We start from the raw sequence: 13,191 nt of genomic DNA on the forward strand, positions 1-13,191 counted from the left end.
AAACATGGTTCTACAAGCTGAAGCCTTGCCACCGGTGATGTCTGCATAGGAGGCAGAGCTGCAAGCACTTACTACAGCATGTAAATTAGCAGAGGGAAGAAGAGTCAACATTCATACGGACTCAAGATATGCTTTCAGCGTTGCCCATGATTTTGGTGTTATCTGGGAGGACAGAGGGTTCCTGACGGCTGCAGGAACACCTGTGAAACACAGTTCAGCCATCAAGGACTTGATGGACACTCTGCTTGTCCCAACCCAAGTGACTGTTCTGAAAGTAAAAGCACACGACAAACTGAACTCGAAGAAAGCTCGAGGCAATCATCTAGTCGATTCAGCTGCCAAACAGATAGCCAGTGGTCCACGGAAGTGGACAGCAGGGAGGTAGAAGAAGACCACCCCTTGCTTACCCTACAGACTCTCCCAGTGGACAGAGTTTATCTGAAAGAATTACAGGAAACAGCAAGTCTGGATGAGAAGGAAAGCTGGAAGCAGAGGGGAGCAACTCTCAGAGATGGACTATTTATTCGGGTGCAACAAGAAGCCTTGTCTACCCAGGAGTATGTACCCAGCCGTGCAATGGGCACATGGAGTTGGCAACTTGACAAACACTCTTATAAACTCTCTTATCAACAAGTGTAGCACCAGGAGTTACTCCACTGACCAACAACTTCTGCAGATCATGCACTATCTGCACCAAATGTAACCCAGGATGCACAGAAAAGGCACAGAAGAAGTGCCTGGCAAAAGCCCCATACCCTCCTTTCCAGAGCATACAAATTGATCACTCTCAAATGCCAAGGAATGACAGATTCGAATACGCCCTAGTGGAGGTGGACATGACTGCCAGGACCATGGCTAAGAAACTACTGAGTGAGATAGTATGTAGATTTGGGGTCCCAGAGGCCATAGAGAGTGATCAGGGCCAGCCTTCACAGCAACCCTTACAAAAGAGATTTGGGCAGCACTGGGGTTCAGTTGGCTCTACACACCCCATACCACCCTCAAAGTAGCGGGAAGGTAGAAAGGATGAATGAGACATTAAAAAAAAACCCAAAAAAACAGGATGTTAAAGATGGCCCAAAAGACTAACATGAGTTGGCCAGACAGTTTGCCCATTGCCCTGTTCAGTGTCAGACACACTCCCCGGGCGGAAAATGCCCTATCCCCTTATGAAATTTTGTTTGGTTCAGCCCCCAGACTTGGCTGTTCCTTTCCACAACAGTTACAGTTGCAAACTGATGTGTTGACTAATTATGTAACCGCATTATCATGAGAATTAACCCGAATGCATGTCCTGGTGTTTTCTTCCATTACAGATCCTGAATTAGATACAGGAACACACCAACTACTGCCTGGAGATCCTTGAGCCAAGATATGATGGTCCAGTCCAAGTTTTGCTGACCACAGCCACCTCAGTCAAGTTGGCCTGGAAGAACACCTGAATACACGCTTCCCACTGCAAGAAAGCTCCAACCCCTGAGGACAAGATCCCGCCCACTTCATGACGACCATGCTGCATATCCTTTTTCTGTTTGGTCTGGGGGGGGCAGGAGGTGGCCATCACAAAAAATGATAACATAATAACATTTTGGTATAACTCTTCAGGTACACATGTGACCGCCTTTACCTTTGATTACTGTGACATAGTACCTTGTCCGCTTGACCCTTCATGGCAATGCCATTGGTACAGTGACATCCCTGCCGGTAAGGATATATATATATGTGTGTATCACAGACAGTTACTGGGGACAGAGTTGTGGTTGCTGGGGGGGGCAGTGGGTTGGAACACAGGGCCAGACTGGGCGACCAAAGGGTGCAAGAAAGATGAAAATGGAAAGCCCCTGATAAGCAGAATGACTTTGCGGAAGATAGGTATAAAACTGGGTCTAGTCCCTTGGTGATGCGTATTGGATCTATGGGAATTTGAAAATCAGGACCAAATTAGAGGGAATCTGGACCGGTGAATGTGCCCTTGCAAAGGTCATTATGCCCCTCAATATCCTAACAGAAGATACTCCTGATACATACACTGACCAAGCACCTAGTCAGAGGAGGAAGCGAGCAGCTTCCTCCGGAAGCTTTGACCCTCATGTGTACATAGATGCCATAGGGGTTCCAAGGGGGGTCCCTGATGAATTCAAAGCCAGGGATCAGGTAAAAGCTGGTTTTGAGTCTTTGATCCCCATAATAACTGTCAACAAGAATGTAGATTGGATCAACTACATATACTATATCTGACAGAGATTTGTGAATTACACTAAAGATGCCCTCCAGGGAATTGCTGACCAGTTAGCCCCCACTTCCTACATGACATTCCAGAACTGGATGGCCTTAGACATGGTGTTAGCTGAGAAAGGAGGTGTCTGTAAAATGATAGAAAAAACGGGAACCTGTTGCACCTACATTCCTGATAATACTGGCCGAAATGGTAAGGTTACTCTAGCTATAAAGAAATTAGAAGACCTGTCATTGGAGTTGAAGAAGAACTCAGGTATTACAGACCCATGGGATCAATATTTTAGCTGGATGAGTGGGTGGCAGAAGGTGCTCGCCCAGATAGGGGTAACGGTATTAATAATCCTGATTCTTTTAGCTCTGATTGTATGCTGTATTCTACTTTTTGTAAAGAAGTTAATGAGCAAGGCTGTAGACAACAGCACACCTACATTTCTCCACCAAGAAGAAGAGGACCACCTTATGATAGAAGATGACAAACCCTTCAGTCCTCTACAGTCACTCCCTGTCCAAAATCTCACAGTCCTATAGGGTTATAGGGATAGATAGGGCCTGACTGCACTTTTCCAGCTGTATCGAGGAGGGTAGTGAACTAGTTGCTGTCTAACTCTATATACAGCCAAAAAGAGTTGCTGAGGAGAATGGGCCAGGTGAGTAGGACCTTTAGCATGAAGGACAGAAAAGAGAAAATAGCCATTTTAGGGGGGACTGTGAAGGAATGTAATGTAGATAATAATAATCAGAAAATGTCTATTTTCTTATGTGTATATATGTTTCTATGCAACTCCTTACTCATTATATAAGTATACAGATTAGCTCTGCTTCTTGATTCTGAAAATAGCGGTTACCCCCTGCTTCCCACACATTAGAAGAATGCAGAAGTGAAGACAGAACCAGCAACAACCAAGCCTCGGCATCAAGTTTCTCCATTTTGTCTTGTATTTCAGCCAATAAGATGTATACATAGCAATGACGTATCTTTGTGTATAAAACTTGTGCACCGCCATGAAATAAACCAGAAGTGTAAGAAGTAACCAAGCTGAACATATCTCAGAGTGTTTGCTTCTAGAATGCATGCATGTACACACTTTTAAATTAGAAACAGCAGCAGATAACCTTGAGCTCGATTGAAGTTCTTAACCTTATCACTGTGTGGTCACAAAAATAAATGAAACAAATAATATATAAAAAAAGGACATTGCTGAGCTAGCCTAAAAAAATACTTTTAGTTGCATACCCACCATATCCATAATGGTCTAGATTTACTTGACCATGCAGATTGTGTTTGCTACAAAACTATCTATGAAGTTATTAAGAAATGTAGAAACTTCACTCAGTCTGATTGGACTGTTAAAGTGGGTAGGGGTTTAATGGGTGAACCATTAGTAAATGATATGTGTATTGCATGCATAAACCAAAGCATAGGACATATAGGCACATTTATCAAAGTCGCAGAATGCTTTCTCTCCAACTATAATCCATTTTGTATGTAAAATGTACCATTTTCACACCCAGTAAAAACGATTAGCATTACTGATCATTAAAAGCAGAATACAGCTGCATTGTGATTAGCATTCGAACACTAATAGAGTGTTAATTACCAAACTGATCAGTTTCCAGTAAAGAAAAGGGAGGAATCAATAGCAAAGAGTGGGAGAAGGAAGTCTGTGTTCCCTGGTTTCACACTGCTGCTAAGTAAATGAGGAGACCTGGAAGGTAACAAAGAAGAGAGTAAATCGCTGAATTATGTTTCAGGTTAAAATAAGAGCAATTCACCTTTTTAAAATGAGTGAGTGTTTTATTGTGATTTTACTACAAGTCATCCAAACCTTCTACCCCTGTACCATCTACAATAATACAGGCACCCACAGAATAATGCAGGCGCCCCTTCTTGGCAATAGTTGGGACAAAGAGACTGGCACCCATCAATGATTGGTTCTGCTACTTTGGAAGGGGCGCCTAATTTGTTAAGAACCCCATTTAGGGCACCCACAATAATAATAAAAATCAGGAAGACTTGAAAGGGCATGCTTTTTAAAGGGAAAAAAAATAGGAAAGGAGAGAAAATTAACTGTCCCAGTCTTGATCCTTGAAAGCACAGAGCCAGTCTTATGGACAACAAAGGGCGTACTGTTCCTGAGTATAAGCAAATATTTGAGTAAAATGTATGGTAAACCTATTACTGAAAAAACAAATCATGTTAAATTGGAACGCAATCGCACATGGAAACATTTTTCATATGGACTTGCATCACTTATTTTTCATTGATTTATATACAATATAACTTTATACCATAAGGGAATATTGAAAAATAAGAGAGACTGGTAATCTAATTTATTGGTTAGTTTATAGTCAAAGGCTAAGTTCATCTTTTCAGGCAGAATTTCACTTTTCACAATAAACAGAAGCCCTTTCTAATGTCATTTCTGCCCAATCCATCCCAATATGCTTATCTCTCACTTACCTAAATATATGGAATGTTTACATTTTCACCTCTCAGTTCATAATTTAAAAAAATGTTTTCCGAGCCTTGACTTCCTGTATTATCATCTGACCTTCCAGGAACTTCATATCCCATCATGCATTGCCTTACTGCATCACACAATAGGGCGTGTTTTACCACTCTGGACCATACCTCCCTCATTACTATACCACCTCTTTTTTATTTCCAACACTTTCCTACTTCTTCCTTTAAAGTGGAAGTAAACCCATCCATAAAACTGTTTAATTTCCGGCATGTGCCGGAAATGTAACACTCCCATTGGTTGTGCTCTCAACCAAACTGTCAAGCCATCCAATGGCTGGTGTCATAACTGATCACATGTGAAGCATCATGGCAGTTGTAGATTAAACAAAGGCAAAGATGGCAGCTTCCTTGGCTGAAAACGATAGGAGGGTTTACTTACACTTTAAGGTGACCATACAATCTGATTGTACAATCTCCTTTAGAGCTATTATCAACTTTGTAGTGCAAGAGCCTGCCAGATTTGATACAAATTGAAAGGATTGTTCAGGTGAGTTTTCCTATTTCATAGTTTTGATAAATCTAAAGGAAATTGTACAATCAGATTTCAAAGTGTATGGCCAGCTTTATGCAAGAAGATGGGAGGGAGACATTCAGCTGTCAATGTTGTTGTAATCGAGCTCCAGCTCAGGGAGGGGAAGTGTGTAAAGTTACCAATTTCACTTTCAGGCCCCATTCACACGTGCAGTGGTACAATTGTTTTTTTGTGCATTTTTCCCATGACATGCATAGGGAAGCACATTGATTTCAATGGGTTGTGCTATGGTGTAACAAATGCAGTAAAGTAGCTCAAGGGGCATTTTGGTGCGTTGCGGTTTGCACATTTTGCTGCTTGTTTGTTGCGTATTTTTGCACTCGACAAAATGCGTTTCCACGCTTGAGGTGCTGTTAACAATTAATGGCACGAAAGCTCAACTAGTTCATTTTAGGTATTAAAGGTACACTGTACAATCCAATTGTATAATATCTGTACAATTTCCTTTAAATCTACCAAAACTATATAATAGAAGGACACACCATCTATCGAATCACTCTGTATGCAATCAGACAGGCCCTTGCACTACATAGTTGATGGCAGTTTTAAAGGAGATTACAAAAGCAGATTGTATAGTGTATGGTGAGCTTTACAAACATCCAGGGACATACTTCTCCTGTTTTCAGTGCTACAGCTCTGCTCCACATAGGCTGTTATGTAGTCGCTCAGCTTCTGTACACTCTGCAAGTTGAACAATCATTGCAGGAAGAAAGTACAAGGCAATAGATGGCTGTGTATTTAGAGAAAACAGTGCTCACAGACAGTGTCTGCATTGGAAAAGCATTAAACTGCAGAGGTGGGTGGGAGCAATCTCCTGGAGGGGGAGTGCAGGTGAAGAGTGTGTGTTTAATGAGTTCACTTCCTTCCTTCCTTAGTTCACTAACAGTTTGTCCCATACCAAATACCAGGACAAATAGCAGGAAGTCAAGGAGGAGGTTTCTATAGAAATCACTGGATGCCTATCTTAGAATATAAAGAAAGCTTTTTATTTTCTGCAACAATAACGTACAACAATACGTATGTAGCATAACGTAAGGTACATTAATGGTATATTGGTACATAGGAAAGCTGGAATTTAGAATAAAAAACAAACAAACAAACACAAACTTAGCCTTTAAAAACCTGTTTTAAAAACTGATTCAATAAAGAGTGCTACTTCTTACAGCAGAACTACAGATTTTAATACCCCAACTAATCCAGGTATATAATCTAAACATTAAATGAAAGTCGTTTTATTCCTGAATTTGTATTGATACACTCTGACCCAATCATACTCTGCTGTAATGCACGTTGTTTAAAGCAAATGTGCTATTGGAAAGAGAGAGCAGAAGGATGACCTCATCAGCAAGCAGCTGTTCTTTCATTGCCCAATTATCAGCCTGGGACTATGTTTTCATCAGTATTCTTAAAGTGTATGTTACCCCAACATTTCATATTCCTCATATGTTTCTGTTGGACCATGTACTTGTATGAAAAAGTATCATGTTCTCTTTGCATTATTTTCTTTGTGTGAAATTCCTGGTGATGCTGCCAGTCCCCCTACTTTCCTATTTCAAACTGACCATGCTAGGCATGAAAGCACATCCTTCCCAGCATGGTCACTTTTATTTTATGCATTCTATTTGGGAGCACACCCTGCCTGTACTTGAGCCCGGGTTCACACTATACTGGGCTGCGGATCGCACAGGAGCACTGTACGTCCCTGTTCCCCGTTTCAGGGATGAATCAGAGCTGATTCTATGCCTGAATTCGGCCCTCAAACGGAGCCAAAGACTAACAGCGTTTTTGTGCAGTGCGCTCCGCAGCCGCCCCAGAGATATGTGAAACGGCTCCATAGAGAGCCGTTCACATTCTCCTACTATGCGAATTAGATGTGGGGAAATGCACATCTAATTCGCATAGGTGTGAACCCGGGCTCAGTGGTCAGACATGTGCTGACACACTCTCCATCACAGCTCTTCACTGGGAATATCAGTGTACTGCTGTTTCTCTGTCCCCTGCTGAAACACCCCTAGTGGTCTCCACCCCAACCTTATGCAGCTGAAAACAGAGGTCATGTGATCATGTATGAAAATAAGGAAAAAAATGCATTTAGAATTTATATACAGCACTGTGCAAAAGTTTAGGCAGGTATGAAGAAATGCTGTAAAGTATGCATGCTTTCAAAAATATATATTTTAATTGTTTACTTTTATCAATTTACAAAATGCAAAGTGAACGAACAGAAGAAATCCAAATCAAATCAATATTTGGTGTGGCTACCGTTTGGCTTCAAACCAGCATCTATTCTTACACTTGCACACTTTTGTACAGTTACACAAATTCGGGCCACATTGAGGACCATAGATGCAGTGGTCAGCCAAGGAAACTTAATGCAGCAGATGAAAGACACATAATGCTTACTTCCCTTTGACATTGGAAGATGTCCATCAGTGCCATTAGCACAGAACAGGCAGAAACCTGTGAGACCCAGGTACAACTCAGAGAAGTCTGGCCAGAAGTGGTCTTCATGGAATACCGTATATACTTGAGTATAGGCCGACCCAAATATAAGCCAAGTCACCTAATTTTACTACAAAAAACTGGGAAAACTTATTGACTCGAGTATAAGCCTAGGGTGGGAAATGCAACAGCTACTGGGTAAACAATGTCCATCTGCAGCCTCACTGTACCCATTTGCAGCCTCACTGTGCCCACCTGTATCATCAGTGCCCATCTGCAGCCTCACTGTGCCCATCTGCAGCCTCATTGTGCCCATCTGCAGCCTCACTGTGCCCATCTGCAACCGTACCTTATCACCTGTGCCCATCTGTAGCCGATAACTAAAACAGCGGGCGTCTCCCGCTGTGTCATGCAGTCTGTTCGGTGGCCGTCCACTGTAACAAAGCCCCGCCTCCTTCTCGTCCATGATAGACGGAACACTGATACAGTTTCCCAGCATTGTATCAGTGTTCCTCTATCACTGACGAGGAGGAGGCGGAGCTTTGTTACAATGGACGGCTGCCGAACAGACTACATGACACAGCAGGAGACACCCAATGTTTTAGTTATCAAAGGTACGACTGCAGATGAGCACACTTGAGACCCTCACTCAAGTATAAGCCGAGGGGGTGTTTTCACCCTTAAAAATGTGCTGAAAAACTCGACTTATACTCAAGTATATACGGTAATTGCAACCAAAAAGCGATACCTTTGATGTGAAAACAAGGCATAGCGACTCAACTATGCATGAAAACATCAGGCACGGGGGTGCAGAAAAATGGCAGCTGGTACTCTGGACTGATGAATCAAAATTTGAAATATATGGCTATAGCATGAGGCAGTTTGTTCACCAAAGGGATAGAGAGCAATACAATAATGAGTGTTTGCAAGCAACAGTAAAGCATGATGGAGGTTCCTTGCAAGTTTGGGGCTGCATTTCTGCAAATGGAGTTGGAGATTTGGTCAGAATCAATGATGTCCTCAATGCTGAGAAATACAGGCAGATAATTATTCATCATGACATACCATCAGGAAGGTGTGTGATTGGCCACAAATGTATTCTCCAGCAGGACAATGACCCAAAACATGCAGCCAATGTCATTAAATGAAACTATCTTCAGTGTAAAGAAAAACAAGGAGTCCTGGAAGTAAGGATTTGGCCCCCTGAGAGCCCTGATCTTACCATCATTTGTCTAGGATTACATGAAGACACAGAAGGATTTGAGGCAGTCTACATTCACAGATCTGTAGTTAGTTCTCCAAGATTATTGGAACAACCTACCGGCTGAGTTCCTCCAAAAACTGTGTGCAAGTGTACCTAGAAGAATTGATGCTGTTTTGAAGGCAAAGGGTGGTCACACCGAATAATGATTTGATTTGTATTTCTCTTCTATTTATTTACTTTCCATTTTGTTAATTGATAAAATTAACTATAAACACTTCTGTTTTCGTCCCTGTGTTTCTCTATGCAATGCAAGCATATTATGGCTTGTGGGAGAGGCCAGCAGAGTGCTGTACGTAGCTTCCTGAAAACATCACAGCAAAATGCATCAATACTCTTCTCAAGAGTCCTCAGTCCTAATGCAAAAAGTGGACTGGCTGTTGGGAGGAGTTATGTAAAAATTTATTGGTGGATGTCAATCTGGAGGAGTCTGCCCTAGCCGCTTAAGGACCACCCCACGTACATATACTGTGGCAGGGCAGCTCTTAAGTGCAAAATCACGTACCTGTATGCGTGTGTGTTTCCGGAGTCCCGCTCCTGCTGTGACTGGACACAACGGGAGCCAATCAGCAGATCCGGTGGACGCGTTGTCTGCTGGCCACCCGGGTTCATTCTGAGGAGAGGAAGAATGGCGGTCTACCTATGTAAACAAGGCAGATTGCCATTCTGCCAGAGAGGAAAATGGAGATCTTGTATTTCTGCCAAGCAGAAACATGGATCTCTGTTTTCCTTTAGTTAAAGCACATCCCCCACATTTAGCAAGCACTCCCAGGGAACACATTTAACCCTTTGATTACCTTTGATGTTAACCCCTTCCCTGTCATTAGTACAGTAACAGTGCATTTTTTTTTTTAGCACTGACCACTGTATTAGTGTCACTGGTCCCGAAAAAGTGTCAAAAGTGTCAGTTAGGTATCCAATTAGTCTGCCACAAATTGCTGATCGCCACCATTACTAGTAAAAAAATAAATAAATAAAAATTCCATTAAAATATCCCATAGTTTGTAGACGCTATAACTTTTGCGCAGACCAATCAATGTACGCTTATTGGGATTTTTTTTACCAAAAATATGTATCAGAATACATATTGGCCTAAATTGATGAAGAAATTAGATTTTTAAATTTTTTTATTGGGTATGTTTTATAGCAGAAAGTAAAAATATTGTTTTTTTTCTAATTTCTCAGTCTTTTTTTGTTTATAGTGCAAAAAATAAAAAACACAGAGGTGATCAAATACCACCAAAAAAAGCTCTATTTGTGGGAAAAAAGACATCAGTTTTATTTGGCTACAGTGTCGCACGACCGTGCAATTGTCAGTTAAAATAATGCAGTGCCGTATTGCAAAAAATGGCCTGGCCAGAAAGGGAGTAAAAGCTTCCGGAGCTGAAGTGGCTAGGTAAGCCCACATGTCATGTTATACCTCAGTGAAAAGGATAACTTGCTACAAATTTGTGGCAGTGTTGAATTGTAAGTCTTGTTACCTTGCTGCACATTTTCACTACCAAGTTGTACACTTGCAGACCACTTGAAGCACAAGTTCTAGTTGACACTTTTCCAATTTGTAGCAATTTTGCGTGGCAAGTCTCTAGTAAGAGCAAAGTTGCAGTGGTGAGTTTACAGCAAGAGCTCTGCCATTCTACAGCATGAAAATTCAGCCACAGTGACCCTTGTGGTGGGATGACTATGGCACAACATAACTGAACCAGAACTTGAAGCAGACTTGCACAATGCAAAGATCTGGAATCATGCAATGCGGACTTGATTGCAATTGTGCAACAAACTTGTGAAGTCTAGCAATAGCTTAGCAAGTCATTGCTGCACAATTGCTTGCGATCTGGGGAGCTGAAATCCAATCAGTGAAAGAGGTGGTCCAGGGACAGTCAGGCTAGGGAGGAAAGTACCAGATGTTGCTGGACATCCTTAATCCAGGAAATGTTCTATCTGACCTGCTGCAGCTTCTAATGCACACTGTGAGAAACTCAATGTGTGTAGTGAAATCAGAATGAGCAATTTCAGTACAGGAGAGGAATCTGTACAACCGTGCAGGCTGAAGGTAAGGGCAGAATTCAACTTTAACATCCTAATATATCCAGATACCACAACAGAGGGTCATGATAACATTTTCAGACCACCAGTTTTCTTAGGAAAGAATTGCGACGCGACCATGTGAAACCACCTTTAATTGTAATAGAAGCACAGTTTATGTACCAGTCAGCTGCTCCTTACACATGCAGTATATGAATCATGCGTATCAATTATTTCAGACACTTTATGTAGAAATATATTATTCAAGCTGTGCAAGCATCTAAATGACTGTTTTAATTAAACTTATATTTATTCATATTTCAAAATCTGCCCAGACATCCATGGCAGTATTTTAGTAAGAATCAGCACCTACATAGGTAACTTAGAAAAGAGTTAATCAGATTCTATGCAGGAGTGGACAAAATCTAGATAGCTATTGACAAGCGGTTACTAACTGACAGACTGACAGACAGAAGTATTGATGATTCTGTGGATTGCTGACTGGTGTGGTTGAGAAAGCTGACAGCTGACATGGTAGGAATAGAAGGTGGGGGCAGGAGTGCTGCGGAAGGGAGAGAGGGAGTTACAGAAAACCCCCCATGGTGACATATTCCTAATGTGAAAATCAAAGTCAAATATTTGTTGAAGAAAAACTAACAGTGTGTACCTCTCTGCCATCCATCTGCTATATAACCAATTTCTCCTCTCTCTTATTTCATGTATTTCATCTTCTCGTTTCTCTTTCCTTCTATAATTTCTTTTGGTTGCTTTAGTATTTTCTTTAACCTCAGGTTTTTTTTTTTTTGTTTTGTTTTTTTTTGCTCAATTACATATTTTGTTATTTTCTTTGTTCAGTTTTCTTTCCATCATTGCTTCTGCCTTTCACTCGTTTTTTTCAGATTTGCCTTTTCATTGGTTTGCTCCCGCAGCCTGGAATGGGAATTTAATCTCCAATAAATAGTCAGACCATTATAGTATCATAATCAGAGATGAGCCCCCCCACGAGCCATATTCTGGCTGTGTGCAAGACGACTTAACCCTTCTTTCCTGTTATGCTGGGAGAGCTAGAAACGAAAACGGCATATTGTAATTAAAGGGATAGAAAATATTATGCAAGGGTAATACAAAAATAAAACAGAATGTAGTATGCACCAAACTAAAGGGTCAGTGAACCCACAACTGATATTTCAATTTTTGGTAGATGTTGGAGAGTTTAACTTTTTCTTTTATATCCTGGGTAGAATCTTATCACTTGAGTTCCCAGGTCTGCACACCTGCTGTGACCATTTTACAAGGTCTCACTCAGCTTGATGGAAATTTTATTTATTTTATACTACGAAAAATGCAACAGAAGTTGCTGGAAAAAGAAATGATGGATGGGAACACCCTAAACCTACAGGTGGGCAGAAAAAAGAGTTGGAAATTATGGCAGGGAGATTGCATAGTTTGATATCTAAATATCTAAGAATCCCAACCATGGTACTACCCTACTGGCCTGGAGTTTGCCTGTTCTCCCTGTGCCTGCATGGTTTTCCTCCAGGTACACTGGTTTCCTCACTAGTGATGGGCTTGGGCGTGTTCGGATCGAGCCTGCTAGGAAGCCGACACTGCACACCGCCAATCATAGGCAGCGTGTGTATGTGCAGCTGTCGTTCAGGAAATACCTCACTGCCTACGATTGGCGGTGTGTAGTGATGGCTTCCTGGCGGGCTCATTTCGAACACGCCCGAGTCCTTCACTAATCCTCACACACTCCAAAGACATGCTGGTAGGTTAATTGGCTTCTGTCTAAATTGGCCCTAGTATATGTATATATGAATGTGAGTTAGGGACCTTAGATTGTAAGCTCCTTGAAGGCAGGGACTGATGTGAATGTGCAATATATACGTAAAGCACTGCGTAAATTGATGGCGCCATATAAGTACCTGCAATAAATAAATAAATAAATAAAATAAATCCAGAGACTGGCCCAACCCATAAGATTTTGCCATTGATCGGACATTCCGACAACAAAATCCATGGATTTTTTCCGACGGATGTTGGCTCAAACTTGTCTTGCATACACACGGTCACACAAAGTTGTCGGAAAATCCGATCGTTCTAAACGCAGTGACGTAAAACACATACGTCGGGACTATAAACAGGGCAGTAGCCAATAGCTTTCATCTC

Source organism: Aquarana catesbeiana, linkage group LG01 (assembly GCF_042186555.1).
Source record: "Aquarana catesbeiana isolate 2022-GZ linkage group LG01, ASM4218655v1, whole genome shotgun sequence".
NCBI classification, from domain to species: Eukaryota; Metazoa; Chordata; class Amphibia; order Anura; family Ranidae; genus Aquarana; species Aquarana catesbeiana.